The sequence below is a fragment of the Patiria miniata genome, unplaced genomic scaffold, assembly GCF_015706575.1.
Source record: "Patiria miniata isolate m_02_andy unplaced genomic scaffold, ASM1570657v1 HiC_scaffold_14, whole genome shotgun sequence".
NCBI lineage: Eukaryota > Metazoa > Echinodermata > Asteroidea > Valvatida > Asterinidae > Patiria > Patiria miniata.
The window spans coordinates 1,167,166-1,186,184 of NW_024037052.1; the positions used below are offsets into that span (position 1 = coordinate 1,167,166).

At 43.3% G+C, this 19,019-nt stretch overlaps 1 long non-coding RNA gene across 1 annotated transcript; it reads left to right on the plus strand.

The window, feature by feature from the left end:
* Positions 1-9,372: 9,372 nt before the first annotated feature.
* On the plus strand, positions 9,373-16,624 carry LOC119721852. Its single transcript, XR_005270319.1, has 2 exons — positions 9,373-9,431; positions 13,641-16,624. It is a non-coding gene; the product is annotated as an uncharacterized LOC119721852 (long non-coding RNA).
* Positions 16,625-19,019: the final 2,395 nt, after the last annotated feature.

A 19,019-nucleotide genomic window follows, 5' to 3' on the forward strand; every position in this document is an offset into this window, starting at 1 on the left:
CCTTGCAAAACGTCTCTGTTTTGATGCGCTTCCTTGCATTTGAATGGGCTTGCTGGATTTTAACGTGGAGGTAGACCTTGGGGTATATCTTTGGAGTTTGAGATGGCAAGTTGGACATACAGTACTTGTTGATAAAATGGAAATGTATTGGAGGTTTGATGACAGGACGTGATGTCAGAAAATTGGGATATTGAATTTACAATGTATACTTGCTCTTTTTTTCTGCCACAGGGAGCTTTTGAATGCTGCGAAGAGAGAAGACGCCGGTTTTCATCGAAGTTTTTGTTAAGTAACTGTAACCTTTTTTCCGTGTGACGTCTATCGGGGAGGGAAGGGGGGGGGGTAAGGGGGAGGTGAAACTTGTGTCACCGGCGGTGGAAGCTACCCCTGCCTGGGTCTTTGGTCTGAAATTGGGATCATATCTCCAGCTTGGGATGGAGATATGTCCTCTTTGCAGGTCTTAGCCCCAGGACGACCGTTGTGAAAGTGTGTGTGGTGGGTTGCCGGCTGTTTTGTTGCGTTCTGTTCATGTCTGTCTGTTTCGTCTCCCTATTTGTCCGGGCCCACTGTGTTCACCCCTTGTTTCAGTTCCGTTCGTCTTCGTTGAATGTTCAAAGATGCAGAGTTTTGACATTTCACTAACACTTTTTGTTTCTTCCCAGTTTTCTCTTTTCTGTGTGTGCAGATTGAAGATGAAGGGCACAGAAGTAAGGTCGTCCAAGTGCAGCATTCATCTCCCACAGGTAAATGAGTAATGTTTCTCCTTGCAAAACGTCTCTGTTTTGATGCGCTTCCTTGCATTTGAATGGGCTTGCTGGATTTTAACGTGGAGGTAGACCTTGGGGTATATCTTTGGAGTTTGAGATGGCAAGTTGGACATACAGTACTTGTTGATAAAATGGAAATGTATTGGAGGTTTGATGACAGGACGTGATGTCAGAAAATTGGGATATTGAATTTACAATGTATACTTGCTCTTTTTTTCTGCCACAGGGAGCTTTTGAATGCTGCGAAGAGAGAAGACGCCGGTTTTCATCGAAGTTTTTGTTAAGTAACTGTAACCTTTTTTCCGTGTGACGTCTATCGGGGAGGGAAGGGGGGGGGGTAAGGGGGAGGTGAAACTTGTGTCACCGGCGGTGGAAGCTACCCCTGCCTGGGTCTTTGGTCTGAAATTGGGATCATATCTCCAGCTTGGGATGGAGATATGTCCTCTTTGCAGGTCTTAGCCCCAGGACGACCGTTGTGAAAGTGTGTGTGGTGGGTTGCCGGCTGTTTTGTTGCGTTCTGTTCATGTCTGTCTGTTTCGTCTCCCTATTTGTCCGGGCCCACTGTGTTCACCCCTTGTTTCAGTTCCGTTCGTCTTCGTTGAATGTTCAAAGATGCAGAGTTTTGACATTTCACTAACACTTTTTGTTTCTTCCCAGTTTTCTCTTTTTCTGTGTGTGCAGATTGAAGATGAAGGGCACAGAAGTAAGGTCGTCCAAGTGCAGCATTCATCTCCCACAGGTAAATGAGTAATGTTTCTCCTTGCAAAACGTCTCTGTTTTGATGCGCTTCCTTGCATTTGAATGGGCTTGCTGGATTTTAACGTGGAGGTAGACCTTGGGGTATATCTTTGGAGTTTGAGATGGCAAGTTGGACATACAGTACTTGTTGATAAAATGGAAATGTATTGGAGGTTTGATGACAGGACGTGATGTCAGAAAATTGGGATATTGAATTTACAATGTATACTTGCTCTTTTTTTCTGCCACAGGGAGCTTTTGAATGCTGCGAAGAGAGAAGACGCCGGTTTTCATCGAAGTTTTTGTTAAGTAACTGTAACCTTTTTTCCGTGTGACGTCTATCGGGGAGGGAAGGGGGGGGGTAAGGGGGAGGTGAAACTTGTGTCACCGGCGGTGGAAGCTACCCCTGCCTGGGTCTTTGGTCTGAAATTGGGATCATATCTCCAGCTTGGGATGGAGATATGTCCTCTTTGCAGGTCTTAGCCCCAGGACGACCGTTGTGAAAGTGTGTGTGGTGGGTTGCCGGCTGTTTTGTTGCGTTCTGTTCATGTCTGTCTGTTTCGTCTCCCTATTTGTCCGGGCCCACTGTGTTCACCCTTGTTTCAGTTCCGTTCGTCTTCGTTGAATGTTCAAAGATGCAGAGTTTTGACATTTCACTAACACTTTTTGTTTCTTCCCAGTTTTCTCTTTTCTGTGTGTGCAGATTGAAGATGAAGGGCACAGAAGTAAGGTCGTCCAAGTGCAGCATTCATCTCCCACAGGTAAATGAGTAATGTTTCTCCTTGCAAAACGTCTCTGTTTTGATGCGCTTCCTTGCATTTGAATGGGCTTGCTGGATTTTAACGTGGAGGTAGACCTTGGGGTATATCTTTGGAGTTTGAGATGGCAAGTTGGACATACAGTACTTGTTGATAAAATGGAAATGTATTGGAGGTTTGATGACAGGACGTGATGTCAGAAAATTGGGATATTGAATTTACAATGTATACTTGCTCTTTTTTTCTGCCACAGGGAGCTTTTGAATGCTGCGAAGAGAGAAGACGCCGGTTTTCATCGAAGTTTTTGTTAAGTAACTGTAACCTTTTTTCCGTGTGACGTCTATCGGGGAGGGAAGGGGGGGGGGTAAGGGGGAGGTGAAACTTGTGTCACCGGCGGTGGAAGCTACCCCTGCCTGGGTCTTTGGTCTGAAATTGGGATCATATCTCCAGCTTGGGATGGAGATATGTCCTCTTTGCAGGTCTTAGCCCCAGGACGACCGTTGTGAAAGTGTGTGTGGTGGGTTGCCGGCTGTTTTGTTGCGTTCTGTTCATGTCTGTCTGTTTCGTCTCCCTATTTGTCCGGGCCCACTGTGTTCACCCCTTGTTTCAGTTCCGTTCGTCTTCGTTGAATGTTCAAAGATGCAGAGTTTTGACATTTCACTAACACTTTTTGTTTCTTCCCAGTTTTCTCTTTTCTGTGTGTGCAGATTGAAGATGAAGGGCACAGAAGTAAGGTCGTCCAAGTGCAGCATTCATCTCCCACAGGTAAATGAGTAATGTTTCTCCTTGCAAAACGTCTCTGTTTTGATGCGCTTCCTTGCATTTGAATGGGCTTGCTGGATTTTAACGTGGAGGTAGACCTTGGGGTATATCTTTGGAGTTTGAGATGGCAAGTTGGACATACAGTACTTGTTGATAAAATGGAAATGTATTGGAGGTTTGATGACAGGACGTGATGTCAGAAAATTGGGATATTGAATTTACAATGTATACTTGCTCTTTTTTTCTGCCACAGGGAGCTTTTGAATGCTGCGAAGAGAGAAGACGCCGGTTTTCATCGAAGTTTTTGTTAAGTAACTGTAACCTTTTTTCCGTGTGACGTCTATCGGGGAGGGAAAGGGGGGGGTAAGGGGGAGGTGAAACTTGTGTCACCGGCGGTGGAAGCTACCCCTGCCTGGGTCTTTGGTCTGAAATTGGGATCATATCTCCAGCTTGGGATGGAGATATGTCCTCTTTGCAGGTCTTAGCCCCAGGACGACCGTTGTGAAAGTGTGTGTGGTGGGTTGCCGGCTGTTTTGTTGCGTTCTGTTCATGTCTGTCTGTTTCGTCTCCCTATTTGTCCGGGCCCACTGTGTTCACCCCTTGTTTCAGTTCCGTTCGTCTTCGTTGAATGTTCAAAGATGCAGAGTTTTGACATTTCACTAACACTTTTTGTTTCTTCCCAGTTTTCTCTTTTCTGTGTGTGCAGATTGAAGATGAAGGGCACAGAAGTAAGGTCGTCCAAGTGCAGCATTCATCTCCCACAGGTAAATGAGTAATGTTTCTCCTTGCAAAACGTCTCTGTTTTGATGCGCTTCCTTGCATTTGAATGGGCTTGCTGGATTTTAACGTGGAGGTAGACCTTGGGGTATATCTTTGGAGTTTGAGATGGCAAGTTGGACATACAGTACTTGTTGATAAAATGGAAATGTATTGGAGGTTTGATGACAGGACGTGATGTCAGAAAATTGGGATATTGAATTTACAATGTATACTTGCTCTTTTTTTCTGCCACAGGGAGCTTTTGAATGCTGCGAAGAGAGAAGACGCCGGTTTTCATCGAAGTTTTTGTTAAGTAACTGTAACTTTTTTCCGTGTGACGTCTATCGGGGAGGGAAGGGGGGGGGGTAAGGGGGAGGTGAAACTTGTGTCACCGGCGGTGGAAGCTACCCCTGCCTGGGTCTTTGGTCTGAAATTGGGATCATATCTCCAGCTTGGGATGGAGATATGTCCTCTTTGCAGGTCTTAGCCCCAGGACGACCGTTGTGAAAGTGTGTGTGGTGGGTTGCCGGCTGTTTTGTTGCGTTCTGTTCATGTCTGTCTGTTTCGTCTCCCTATTTGTCCGGGCCCACTGTGTTCACCCCTTGTTTCAGTTCCGTTCGTCTTCGTTGAATGTTCAAAGATGCAGAGTTTTGACATTTCACTAACACTTTTTGTTTCTTCCCAGTTTTCTCTTTTCTGTGTGTGCAGATTGAAGATGAAGGGCACAGAAGTAAGGTCGTCCAAGTGCAGCATTCATCTCCCACAGGTAAATGAGTAATGTTTCTCCTTGCAAAACGTCTCTGTTTTGATGCGCTTCCTTGCATTTGAATGGGCTTGCTGGATTTTAACGTGGAGGTAGACCTTGGGGTATATCTTTGGAGTTTGAGATGGCAAGTTGGACATACAGTACTTGTTGATAAAATGGAAATGTATTGGAGGTTTGATGACAGGACGTGATGTCAGAAAATTGGGATATTGAATTTACAATGTATACTTGCTCTTTTTTTTCTGCCACAGGGAGCTTTTGAATGCTGCGAAGAGAGAAGACGCCGGTTTTCATCGAAGTTTTTGTTAAGTAACTGTAACCTTTTTTCCGTGTGACGTCTATCGGGGAGGGAAGGGGGGGGGGTAAGGGGGAGGTGAAACTTGTGTCACCGGCGGTGGAAGCTACCCCTGCCTGGGTCTTTGGTCTGAAATTGGGATCATATCTCCAGCTTGGGATGGAGATATGTCCTCTTTGCAGGTCTTAGCCCCAGGACGACCGTTGTGAAAGTGTGTGTGGTGGGTTGCCGGCTGTTTTGTTGCGTTCTGTTCATGTCTGTCTGTTTCGTCTCCCTATTTGTCCGGGCCCACTGTGTTCACCCCTTGTTTCAGTTCCGTTCGTCTTCGTTGAATGTTCAAAGATGCAGAGTTTTGACATTTCACTAACACTTTTTGTTTCTTCTTCCCAGTTTTCTCTTTTCTGTGTGTGCAGATTGAAGATGAAGGGCACAGAAGTAAGGTCGTCCAAGTGCAGCATTCATCTCCCACAGGTAAATGAGTAATGTTTCTCCTTGCAAAACGTCTCTGTTTTGATGCGCTTCCTTGCATTTGAATGGGCTTGCTGGATTTTAACGTGGAGGTAGACCTTGGGGTATATCTTTGGAGTTTGAGATGGCAAGTTGGACATACAGTACTTGTTGATAAAATGGAAATGTATTGGAGGTTTGATGACAGGACGTGATGTCAGAAAATTGGGATATTGAATTTACAATGTATACTTGCTCTTTTTTTCTGCCACAGGGAGCTTTTGAATGCTGCGAAGAGAGAAGACGCCGGTTTTCATCGAAGTTTTTGTTAAGTAACTGTAACCTTTTTTCCGTGTGACGTCTATCGGGGAGGGAAGGGGGGGGGGTAAGGGGGAGGTGAAACTTGTGTCACCGGCGGTGGAAGCTACCCCTGCCTGGGTCTTTGGTCTGAAATTGGGATCATATCTCCAGCTTGGGATGGAGATATGTCCTCTTTGCAGGTCTTAGCCCCAGGACGACCGTTGTGAAAGTGTGTGTGGTGGGTTGCCGGCTGTTTTGTTGCGTTCTGTTCATGTCTGTCTGTTTCGTCTCCCTATTTGTCCGGGCCCACTGTGTTTTCACCCCTTGTTTCAGTTCCGTTCGTCTTCGTTGAATGTTCAAAGATGCAGAGTTTTGACATTTCACTAACACTTTTTGTTTCTTCCCAGTTTTCTCTTTTCTGTGTGTGCAGATTGAAGATGAAGGGCACAGAAGTAAGGTCGTCCAAGTGCAGCATTCATCTCCCACAGTAAATGAGTAATGTTTCTCCTTGCAAAACGTCTCTGTTTTGATGCGCTTCCTTGCATTTGAATGGGCTTGCTGGATTTTAACGTGGAGGTAGACCTTGGGGTATATCTTTGGAGTTTGAGATGGCAAGTTGGACATACAGTACTTGTTGATAAAATGGAAATGTATTGGAGGTTTGATGACAGGACGTGATGTCAGAAAATTGGGATATTGAATTTACAATGTATACTTGCTCTTTTTTTCTGCCACAGGGAGCTTTTGAATGCTGCGAAGAGAGAAGACGCCGGTTTTCATCGAAGTTTTTGTGTAAGTAACTGTAACCTTTTTTCCGTGTGACGTCTATCGGGGAGGGAAGGGGGGGGGTAAGGGGGAGGTGAAACTTGTGTCACCGGCGGTGGAAGCTACCCCTGCCTGGGTCTTTGGTCTGAAATTGGGATCATATCTCCAGCTTGGGATGGAGATATGTCCTCTTTGCAGGTCTTAGCCCCAGGACGACCGTTGTGAAAGTGTGTGTGGTGGGTTGCCGGCTGTTTTGTTGCGTTCTGTTCATGTCTGTCTGTTTCGTCTCCCTATTTGTCCGGGCCCACTGTGTTCACCCCCTTGTTTCAGTTCCGTTCGTCTTCGTTGAATGTTCAAAGATGCAGAGTTTTGACATTTCACTAACACTTTTTGTTTCTTCCCAGTTTTCTCTTTTCTGTGTGTGCAGATTGAAGATGAAGGGCACAGAAGTAAGGTCGTCCAAGTGCAGCATTCATCTCCCACAGGTAAATGAGTAATGTTTCTCCTTGCAAAACGTCTCTGTTTTGATGCGCTTCCTTGCATTTGAATGGGCTTGCTGGATTTTAACGTGGAGGTAGACCTTGGGGTATATCTTTGGAGTTTGAGATGGCAAGTTGGACATACAGTACTTGTTGATAAAATGGAAATGTATTGGAGGTTTGATGACAGGACGTGATGTCAGAAAATTGGGATATTGAATTTACAATGTATACTTGCTCTTTTTTTCTGCCACAGGGAGCTTTTGAATGCTGCGAAGAGAGAAGACGCCGGTTTTCATCGAAGTTTTTGTTAAGTAACTGTAACCTTTTTTCCGTGTGACGTCTATCGGGGAGGGAAGGGGGGGGGGTAAGGGGGAGGTGAAACTTGTGTCACCGGCGGTGGAAGCTACCCCTGCCTGGGTCTTTGGTCTGAAATTGGGATCATATCTCCAGCTTGGGATGGAGATATGTCCTCTTTGCAGGTCTTAGCCCCAGGACGACCGTTGTGAAAGTGTGTGTGGTGGGTTGCCGGCTGTTTTGTTGCGTTCTGTTCATGTCTGTCTGTTTCGTCTCCCTATTTGTCCGGGCCCACTGTGTTCACCCCTTGTTTCAGTTCCGTTCGTCTTCGTTGAATGTTCAAAGATGCAGAGTTTTGACATTTCACTAACACTTTTTGTTTCTTCCCAGTTTTCTCTTTTCTGTGTGTGCAGATTGAAGATGAAGGGCACAGAAGTAAGGTCGTCCAAGTGCAGCATTCATCTCCCACAGGTAAATGAGTAATGTTTCTCCTTGCAAAACGTCTCTGTTTTGATGCGCTTCCTTGCATTTGAATGGGCTTGCTGGATTTTAACGTGGAGGTAGACCTTGGGGTATATCTTTGGAGTTTGAGATGGCAAGTTGGACATACAGTACTTGTTGATAAAATGGAAATGTATTGGAGGTTTGATGACAGGACGTGATGTCAGAAAATTGGGATATTGAATTTACAATGTATACTTGCTCTTTTTTTCTGCCACAGGGAGCTTTTGAATGCTGCGAAGAGAGAAGACGCCGGTTTTCATCGAAGTTTTTGTTAAGTAACTGTAACCTTTTTTCCGTGTGACGTCTATCGGGGAGGGAAGGGGGGGGGTAAGGGGGAGGTGAAACTTGTGTCACCGGCGGTGGAAGCTACCCCTGCCTGGGTCTTTGGTCTGAAATTGGGATCATATCTCCAGCTTGGGATGGAGATATGTCCTCTTTGCAGGTCTTAGCCCCAGGACGACCGTTGTGAAAGTGTGTGTGGTGGGTTGCCGGCTGTTTTGTTGCGTTCTGTTCATGTCTGTCTGTTTCGTCTCCCTATTTGTCCGGGCCCACTGTGTTCACCCCTTGTTTCAGTTCCGTTCGTCTTCGTTGAATGTTCAAAGATGCAGAGTTTTGACATTTCACTAACACTTTTTGTTTCTTCCCAGTTTTCTCTTTTCTGTGTGTGCAGATTGAAGATGAAGGGCACAGAAGTAAGGTCGTCCAAGTGCAGCATTCATCTCCCACAGGTAAATGAGTAATGTTTCTCCTTGCAAAACGTCTCTGTTTTGATGCGCTTCCTTGCATTTGAATGGGCTTGCTGGATTTTAACGTGGAGGTAGACCTTGGGGTATATCTTTGGAGTTTGAGATGGCAAGTTGGACATACAGTACTTGTTGATAAAATGGAAATGTATTGGAGGTTTGATGACAGGACGTGATGTCAGAAAATTGGGATATTGAATTTACAATGTATACTTGCTCTTTTTTTCTGCCACAGGGAGCTTTTGAATGCTGCGAAGAGAGAAGACGCCGGTTTTCATCGAAGTTTTTGTTAAGTAACTGTAACCTTTTTTCCGTGTGACGTCTATCGGGGGGGAAGGGGGGGTAAGGGGGAGGTGAAACTTGTGTCACCGGCGGTGGAAGCTACCCCTGCCTGGGTCTTTGGTCTGAAATTGGGATCATATCTCCAGCTTGGGATGGAGATATGTCCTCTTTGCAGGTCTTAGCCCCAGGACGACCGTTGTGAAAGTGTGTGTGGTGGGTTGCCGGCTGTTTTGTTGCGTTCTGTTCATGTCTGTCTGTTTCGTCTCCCTATTTGTCCGGGCCCACTGTGTTCACCCCTTGTTTCAGTTCCGTTCGTCTTCGTTGAATGTTCAAAGATGCAGAGTTTTGACATTTCACTAACACTTTTTGTTTCTTCCCAGTTTTCTCTTTTCTGTGTGTGCAGATTGAAGATGAAGGGCACAGAAGTAAGGTCGTCCAAGTGCAGCATTCATCTCCCACAGGTAAATGAGTAATGTTTCTCCTTGCAAAACGTCTCTGTTTTGATGCGCTTCCTTGCATTTGAATGGGCTTGCTGGATTTTAACGTGGAGGTAGACCTTGGGGTATATCTTTGGAGTTTGAGATGGCAAGTTGGACATACAGTACTTGTTGATAAAATGGAAATGTATTGGAGGTTTGATGACAGGACGTGATGTCAGAAAATTGGGATATTGAATTTACAATGTATACTTGCTCTTTTTTTCTGCCACAGGGAGCTTTTGAATGCTGCGAAGAGAGAAGACGCCGGTTTTCATCGAAGTTTTTGTTAAGTAACTGTAACCTTTTTTCCGTGTGACGTCTATCGGGGAAGGGGGGGGGGGTAAGGGGGAGGTGAAACTTGTGTCACCGGCGGTGGAAGCTACCCCTGCCTGGGTCTTTGGTCTGAAATTGGGATCATATCTCCAGCTTGGGATGGAGATATGTCCTCTTTGCAGGTCTTAGCCCCAGGACGACCGTTGTGAAAGTGTGTGTGGTGGGTTGCCGGCTGTTTTGTTGCGTTCTGTTCATGTCTGTCTGTTTCGTCTCCCTATTTGTCCGGGCCCACTGTGTTCACCCTTGTTTCAGTTCCGTTCGTCTTCGTTGAATGTTCAAAGATGCAGAGTTTTGACATTTCACTAACACTTTTTGTTTCTTCCCAGTTTTCTCTTTTCTGTGTGTGCAGATTGAAGATGAAGGGCACAGAAGTAAGGTCGTCCAAGTGCAGCATTCATCTCCCACAGGTAAATGAGTAATGTTTCTCCTTGCAAAACGTCTCTGTTTTGATGCGCTTCCTTGCATTTGAATGGGCTTGCTGGATTTAACGTGGAGGTAGACCTTGGGGTATATCTTTGGAGTTTGAGATGGCAAGTTGGACATAGTACTTGTTGATAAAATGGAAATGTATTGGAGGTTTGATGACAGGACGTGATGTCAGAAAATTTGGATATTGAATTTACAATGTATACTTGCTCTTTTTTTCTGCCACAGGGAGCTTTTGAATGCTGCGAAGAGAGAAGACGCCGGTTTTCATCGAAGTTTTTTGTTAAGTAACTGTAACCTTTTTTCCGTGTGACGTCTATCGGGGAGGGAAGGGGGGGGGGTAAGGGGGAGGTGAAACTTGTGTCACCGGCGGTGGAAGCTACCCCTGCCTGGGTCTTTGGTCTGAAATTGGGATCATATCTCCAGCTTGGGATGGAGATATGTCCTCTTTGCAGGTCTTAGCCCCAGACGACCGTTGTGAAAGTGTGTGTGGTGGGTTGCCGGCTGTTTTGTTGCGTTCTGTTCATGTCTGTCTGTTTCGTCTCCCTATTTGTCCGGGCCCACTGTGTTCACCCCTTGTTTCAGTTCCGTTCGTCTTCGTTGAATGTTCAAAGATGCAGAGTTTTGACATTTCACTAACACTTTTTGTTTCTTCCCAGTTTTCTCTTTTCTGTTTGTGCAGATTGAAGATGAAGGGCACAGAAGTAAGGTCGTCCAAGTGCAGCATTCATCTCCCACAGGTAAATGAGTAATGTTTCTCCTTGCAAAACGTCTCTGTTTTGATGCGCTTCCTTGCATTTGAATGGGCTTGCTGGATTTTAACGTGGAGGTAGACCTTGGGTATATCTTTGGAGTTTGAGATGGCAAGTTGGACATACAGTACTTGTTGATAAAATGGAAATGTATTGGAGGTTTGATGACAGGACGTGATGTCAGAAAATTGGATATTGAATTTACAATGTATACTTGCTCTTTTTTTCTGCCACAGGAGCTTTTGAATGCTGCGAAGAGAGAAGACGCCGGTTTTCATCGAAGTTTTTGTTAAGTAACTGTAACCTTTTTTCCGTGTGACGTCTATCGGGGAGGGAAGGGGGGGGGGGAAGGGGGAGGTGAAACTTGTGTCACCGGCGGTGGAAGCTACCCCTGCCTGGGTCTTTGGTCTGAAATTGGGATCATATCTCCAGCTTGGGATGGAGATATGTCCTCTTTGCAGATCTTAGCCCCAGGACGACCGTTGTGAAAGTGTGTGTGGTGGGTTGCCGGCTGTTTTGTTGCGTTTCTGTTCATGTCTGTCTGTTTCGTCTCCCTATTTGTCCGGGCCCACTGTGTTCACCCCTTGTTTCAGTTCCGTTCGTCTTCGTTGAATGTTCAAAGATGCAGAGTTTTGACATTTCACTAACACTTTTTGTTTCTTCCCAGTTTTCTCTTTTCTGTGTGTGCAGATTGAAGATGAAGGGCACAGAAGTAAGGTCGTCCAAGTGCAGCATTCATCTCCCACAGGTAAATGAGTAATGTTTCTCCTTGCAAAACGTCTCTGTTTTGATGCGCTTCCTTGCATTTGAATGGGCTTGCTGGATTTTAACGTGGAGGTAGACCTTGGGGTATATCTTTGGAGTTTGAGATGGCAAGTTGGACATACAGTACTTGTTGATAAAATGGAAATGTATTGGAGGTTTGTTGACAGGATGTGATGTCAGAAAATTGGGATATTGAATTTACAATGTATACTTGCTCTTTTTTTCTGCCACAGGGAGCTTTTGAATGCGGCGAAGAGAGAAGTCGCCGGTTTTCATCGAAGTTTTTGTTAAGTAACTGTAACCTTTTTTCCGTGTGACGTCTATCGGGAGGGAAGGGGTGGGGGGGGGGGTAAGGGGGAGGTGAAACTTGTGTCACCGGCGGTGGAAGCTGCCCCTGCCTGGGTCTTTGGTCTGAAATTGGGATCATATCTCCAGCTTGGGATGGAGATATGTCCTCTTTGCAGGTCTTAGCCCCAGGACGACCGTTGTGAAAGTGCGTGTGGTGGGTTGCCGGCCAAGGGCGGATCCAGGGGGCGCCAAAGGGGGCCATGCCCCCCCCCCCAAAACGAAACAATTTTTTTTTTTTTTTTAATGTGACATCGCAATAAGGCAGGCATTGAGTACACCACCATTTTTTCCTAAAAAATTGGTTAAAGTGGTCAGAAATTTCCTCAGATCGCACCACAGAGCATCTATAATCCAAAAATTTTTCGGGGCCCTCACGGGCCGAACCCCACGCCGTAATTTTGAGACCCACTTTTTTGGGGGGGACCAAATTTTTTTTGGCCCCCCCAAAAATTGTGTTCTGGATCCGCCCTTGTTGCCGGCTGTTTTGTTGCGTTCTGTTCATGTCTGTCTGTTTCGTCTCCCTATTTGTCCGGGCCCACTGTGTTCACCCCTTGTTTCAGTTCCGTTCGTCTTCGTTGAATGTTCAAGATGCAGAGTTTTGACATTTCACTAACACTTTTTGTTTCTTCCCAGTTTTCTCTTTTCTGTGTGTGCAGATTGAAGATGAAGGGCACAGAAGTAAGGTCGTCCAAGTGCAGCATTCATCTCCCACAGGTAAATGAGTAATGTTTCTCCTTGCAAAACGTCTCTGTTTTGATGCGCTTCCTTGCATTTGAATGGGCTTGCTGGATTTTAACGTGGAGGTAGACCTTGGGGTATATCTTTGGAGTTTGAGATGGCAAGTTGGACATACAGTACTTGTTGATAAAATGGAAATGTATTGGAGGTTTGATGACAGGACGTGATGTCAGAAAATTGGGATATTGAATTTACAATGTATACTTGCTCTTTTTTCTGCCACAGGGAGCTTTTGAATGCTGCGAAGAGAGAAGACGCCGGTTTTCATCGAAGTTTTTGTTAAGTAATTGTAACCTTTTTTCCGTGTGACTTCTATCGGGGAGGGAAGGGGTGGGGGGGGGGGGGAAGGGGGTAAGGGGAGGTGCAACTTGTGTCACCGGCGGTGGAAGCTACCCCTGCCTGGGTCTTTGGTCTGAAATTGGGATCATATCTCCAGCTTGGGATGGAGATACTTTATACCATCTTGCTCACAGCCATTTTGAATTCACGTTCGTGTTTGTAGAACATAATGAAATTAGATGGATTGCATTTTGAAAGTGTACTCTAAATGCAACGTGCAAGTGCTACATACATGTACGCAAGCAAGTTAAGCGCATTATGACGGTTAAAAAACGTCACGGCAAAAATCAGCTGCAGCAGATATGCGCACACATTTTCGCAGAGCAAATGAAACACTCAATTTACTGTGCATTTCAGTTTGAGTGTATCGGCTTTGATAGCACACCTGTATGGAATACAGACGCAGATACAAATAGCCGTACAAAAGTTTGAGTTTTCCATAGGTTTGTGCACAAACATGGATGCGCCCATCAGCCATCACTTTGTACATCGAGTCAGCACTCTAGTAATTCAGTGTAGCTCTATGGCAGTAATGTAGTTTCTTCCTAATTGCTTCTTGAAATACGTGTTTTTGTGTTTGTGCATTGGTCATGTATTTTTGTAATACAGAGGATTTCATGTGGAAAATGTTGTTGCATTTTACCTGAATGCTATTAAAATGCATGTACATGTACATTTCCAGGTTTTGTTTATGCACTTGGAAACATGCCCAATTGCCTGAGAATTGCAATATGAAATTTTGGAACAAAAAGTAATCTTTTTAACAATAATTTTCTTTGCATTTCTGCCTGTACACAGACCCTGGAAATCAACGCCACAATTAATGCCCCTCCCCAGAAAGAACCGCACCGGCAGCAACCCCGTCAGTTCAGTCTTCAGCACACGACGCAACAAAGTCACCCAACCTACCTTAGACCTTCAGCACCGCAGGCAATATCGACACCTCGGACTCATGATGTGGTCAATTCCACGCTGGTGTAACAAGCCATTAAGCCTCAGGCATGTGCACTGGCTCTTCATGAGCCCAGTCTCTTAAACATCTCACCCATAGATTGTGTCAGCTGATGGTATTGTACAAATTGCAACATGATCAGAGAAATAGTAGTGGCAAGTTACACTGAGTGAGAGGAGGTAGTGTGAAATCACTGGTGCCAAGGTGGGCTGATGTGGACTACCATACCTCCTAACGTGGACAAGTAATACACTACTTACCCGAAATGAACCATGTTGTATTTGTTCTGTTACACCCATACATAATTCGTTAGTTCCATTGGAAGAAATTCATTGGAATTCCATGGAACATCCCTCCCATGAAATGCGTATATACTGTCATTCTTGAAGGTTGCAGTGTGGTACCACTAGCAACCCGACTTGCATGTGCAATTGTTGCATAGCTCAGGGTTTCAGAGCTAATTATGGGGTACTTCTGTCCTGGTAGCACTGACTGGTTTACGTGCCTCATGCGTGTGCCGTGTGTGCAGGGTAGCTGCTTTTGCTTCCCAGACAAACCTATGCAAGTATGAATAATGCTTTAAGCTTCACTTGTTGTTACTGTACTACCGCCTATTGTCCAAAAGACTAGTCCATGACCCAAAGTGCTAAAAGCACAGCAACTAAAGAACTACATCACTGCAACTGGAGGTCTGTGTTGATGTGGGTGCTCTTGCAGACCATTTCTTGATAGCGCAACACCAGTGTGAACATTTTGTCAAGGGGAAGATTGCAGAAGTGCAATAACAAGTGAATTTCAGTACACACAAATTGAATAAATATTGTCTTGCATTAGGAGTATATAATCAGCTGTCCGGTGTATCTGTAGGTGAGGTGTTTATACAAAGTAAATATTGACTGTTCTAACGTGTGGTACAGTAAAAAGAGTTTCACTTAGTGATCCGTGGAGTGCTATATTTTCCCTCCACTCTTCCTTGAGAATATACTTACAATATGGTATGGATCACCTTGCAATGGTATCGTTTGATTGTACCACTCATTGCAGTCAATATTAGCATACATTGTACTTAAAAGGCAGTGGTGTAGTCAAGTACATTTCCATGAGTACGAAATGTACTGGAGTATGAGTATGAGTACTGCAACACTGCTAGAAGGCATATGAAGTGTGACTCATGAGAATGTGGAGGTGCACATTGATCTATGCAAGACAAAGCTTTGCTTACTGCATTTATTCTAGCTTTATATGAACATCTTCCATATGCCCAGTGACATCTGAAACATTTTTGTCATTGACCTGACCAATCACATTGCTTTATGACTATAACAATGAACAAGTAAGGGCGTTGTTTTCTTCTCTTGCTTTTGCAAAGTTTAAGGAAAACAAGACAAGTCCCTGCATGCTTGATTGATGCGGCATGATTGTCAACATCTGACATGGTTTCTGCACATCCACGTACTCTGGTTCATATTTAACTTATGTAACTTCTTGGAAGCTTCCATCCTATTGTTCATTTGTGTCTCGGTAAACAGTCAAAATGTGGTATTAAGCGCATTCAGTTTTGCTGTTGAACCACTGTTATTAACACATTGAACCCAACTTTTTCAACAACTCAGAATATAGTATAGGTAGATTTTTCTTTAGGACATTAATATCCATGATATATATACGTATATATTTTTAAGAAGGGGCTGAAGTCCAGCACTTTTTGAGTGAGAAAGCTAGAATTGTTTTGCTTGTATCCTATTGTGTATAGCTATCCCGAGATAAGTTGTGTCTAGTTTCTGTGCTGTTATAGTTTGGTTTTCGTATATGGCACATGATGTAGGGTTTGATATTTACTTTGCTAGCTTGTGATTTGCAACTTTGCCACAAACATTTAAGATAAATATAAAGATCATAAAATGATCACTTTTTTGTTATTAATTTCATTAATCAGAAATACAGGTGGAATGTAGGTTAGCTATACACATCAATCATATTGACAAATATGTTGGTTTGTATAAAAAAAAAGGCCTCCTGTTTAAACGATATACTTAAAGTCTTTATTAGTTTAATTGTGTTGGACAATATATTTCAAATGATGTTTATTATATAAAAAAGTGATCACATAGGGAAATGGTTTCAGTAAATTATGTTTAAAAGAAATCATTTCTGCTATGCAAAATGTAAAAAAAAGGTTTAAATATTGTATGGTTTTACTTGTTTATGTATATTCATTTACTTTTACAAAATTGTGCAATTTATGAATTAATAACTGAGCTTTCAGACATTTGAGATGGAAAAAGTCAACATTGATACTAAAGGACCTAAGACAAGAAATGGGAAAATGGGGGGGGGGGCGGAGCGTTTGTTGAATTCTTTATTTCAGTTATGCTGGTAGCTTTATTTATTTGACATGGTCCTACAGAAACTGCAATTGTTGCAATAAAGTAGTCCAAGTTATTCTTTTGCTAACTGCGAAAACTGTAAACTAATGAATGTACACATGTTTTTGTGAGAATAGATGTGGTTTATTGTAACAATGTATGGTTATATTTTGTACAAATTATCCTACTTCCCATGCATGGATGCTGTGATTATGTTCAGTAATTTAGTTGTTTTAAGTCTATTTTCTTCGGTCAAGATAGAGGTTCTGAGTACAAACAATGTGCTTTTTAAAAATGAACGAGTGATTGTTTGAATTATTGTCTGGTACAATTTATGTTGCACATTGTGACTTGCTTTTCACAGAGTGCATGTACATGTAATATATGAATTCTGTAACGTATGTACTACTAGTATGTTATGTCCAGTGGCCCTAAGAGTGAAATAACATTATGTGAGACTTGCACTTGTGCGTTTAATATCTCCATTATTTAAGTTGTCATTGAGACTCAACTAGAAAAGACTCGAGTTGAAATCGTAATCTTTTCAATGAGGGAATAAATGTGTGTGCTTGTTGGTCGATATTAAACACTGTTCAACACCGGCTTGGAGTCTGGATGATGATACTGACCGGAGCCAAAGGCAAGGGTCGTTATCAGCATCCAGACTCAACCGGTCTTAAACAAAGTGTAGAATACCGGCCAAGCACATATTTATTTCCATTCATAAATACCTCTTCGGTCAAAAAATCTAAACTTTTGGTCCAAAAGTCAAAGGTAGTTAAAACTTATAGATTTCTTACAATTTTGTTCAACAATTTTACTACACTTTTTTTTCTCGAAACGCCCATCTAGCTATTTCATGTTATGTCCCTTTACATGGGTCAACTGTCGTAGGTCAACCAGCCCTAGTGTCAACATATCTAAACTCAACTTTGATTGGCTGGCCCGTGGGGTCGCATACAATTTGCATGTTCGGATATATCAGACATTCGTAGTGAGGCTCTGTAAACATGATCGTTTGATCCTCGGACTACCCAGGAGGCTAGTTTTACCACTCAACTTGAAGCAGCTGATATTTGTATAATTAAGAGCTCAATGGTAGTTGCCCCAGTCTAGTCTTGGGAAGGTCTATGTACATTGTTTCAAGTTGAAGCTCATGAGATTGATCAGTTGACATTCATGACATTGAATTGTATAGATTAGGGATAGGCAATGTGGCAATATTTATGAGGTTGGTACCTAGACAGGCTTGTAGGGGCATCAAGGTCTGCATATGCAAACCGCCCCCCCCCCCCCCCACACACACACACACAAAGAAATAAAATCCACATTTTTGCTGAATATTTTTGTGAAGTAATTTGGCTCATCTATTACTTTCACCACTGCCTTTAAAAGATTACCTGCAACCATGATGCTTCAACTGAATAAAAATGACATAATAGTGCCATCCAGAGACTAATGTAATCAAGCCCCCCCCCCCTTCCTTGAGTTTGTCAAACTGCAAGTCTTACCCAATTATATGTTGGTCTGGTGTCTTTACCCCCCCCCCCCCGTGCATACATGCCTGGTATTGGCTCAACTGTGGCTTCTATTAGTGATTTCTTGATTGGTCAAAACATTCAACACGGTGGCACTGTGTGTAACAAACTAACAGACATGTATGTTGTACATATGTGCTTATCTTCAACCAAATTTGAATTCTTATACTGATAGGTTGATACATGAAACAGGCATGCAACTCAAAATTTACAAGAAAAGGAGGAAATTCCAAACCACACAAGCCTTTGTACAGTATTTTTCAAAAATTGTAATGGCATTCATGAGAAGAAAAGAAAGAAGGAAATCAGCAGATCCAAGGAAAAATTGCATGCCTGATGGCAACAACAGTGTTATTATCCCATAATGGGCCACACTGCACCACACAACGCAAGACGCTTGCTGCACGTACGTATGTGGTAGATGAAAGCTGAAACGTGACGACAGCGTGCACGTAACTGTGCATGAAGTGTGCTGGAAGATGAATTGTTAAACCCACTCACACTCATGGAACACACAAAATAAAGCGCTTGAATGCCAATCACAAATTTGTTCTGAAAGCTTGCATAGATCCTTTTAATATTCTACATTTAATTCCAAAATCCTTCACCATAAAAATAAAGTCCTTAAAATAGCCAACTTATTTTAAAAAGTATTTCACTGCAAAATTCCAAAAGATATTAACAGTTGCATAAAATAATCTCTCTGTTCAATCCTTACTGCCAAGCATATCAATAGGGCTCACTCAATGACGGTCATCTCTTGATTGCTTATTTTACGCAATCAAGCACGCATTGCGCAGTGTTAAAAATGTTCCAAACACACGCGCTTCTTGCTTGAAATGTGTTTGAAATACGACACAGCCGATGTGCGTTATTCAGTTGATGCTCAAAATGTTGATGCATGTGGCTGGTCTGTAGGAAATGACGTCATTTGAATGAGACCTATTGATATTGGACACCAATATAAGATTGTATGGTAGAATACATGTGACTTCATTGCATACACTACTTTGTACATCTCTCCTACATTAGAACAACATGCAGGACATGACCCCAATACATGTACTTTTTGTGCATAGTTAATTGGAATAACAAGCTTGACACAAATGTTTGGAACAACAAATGGGTATTGAAGGACAACTTGCAAACTAGATGGTGAGAAGAGGGCACTATTTACCATTCTGAAATGAACAGGACTGTTCATGTAGTCATCGAGGACAAAACGTGGACATCTGCGTTTCTGCTGTCAGAATAGCAGATTGAGTATTTTTTGAATGGTTCATTTTGTTCTGCTTTCCCGCCTTTGTGCTACCATAAATGC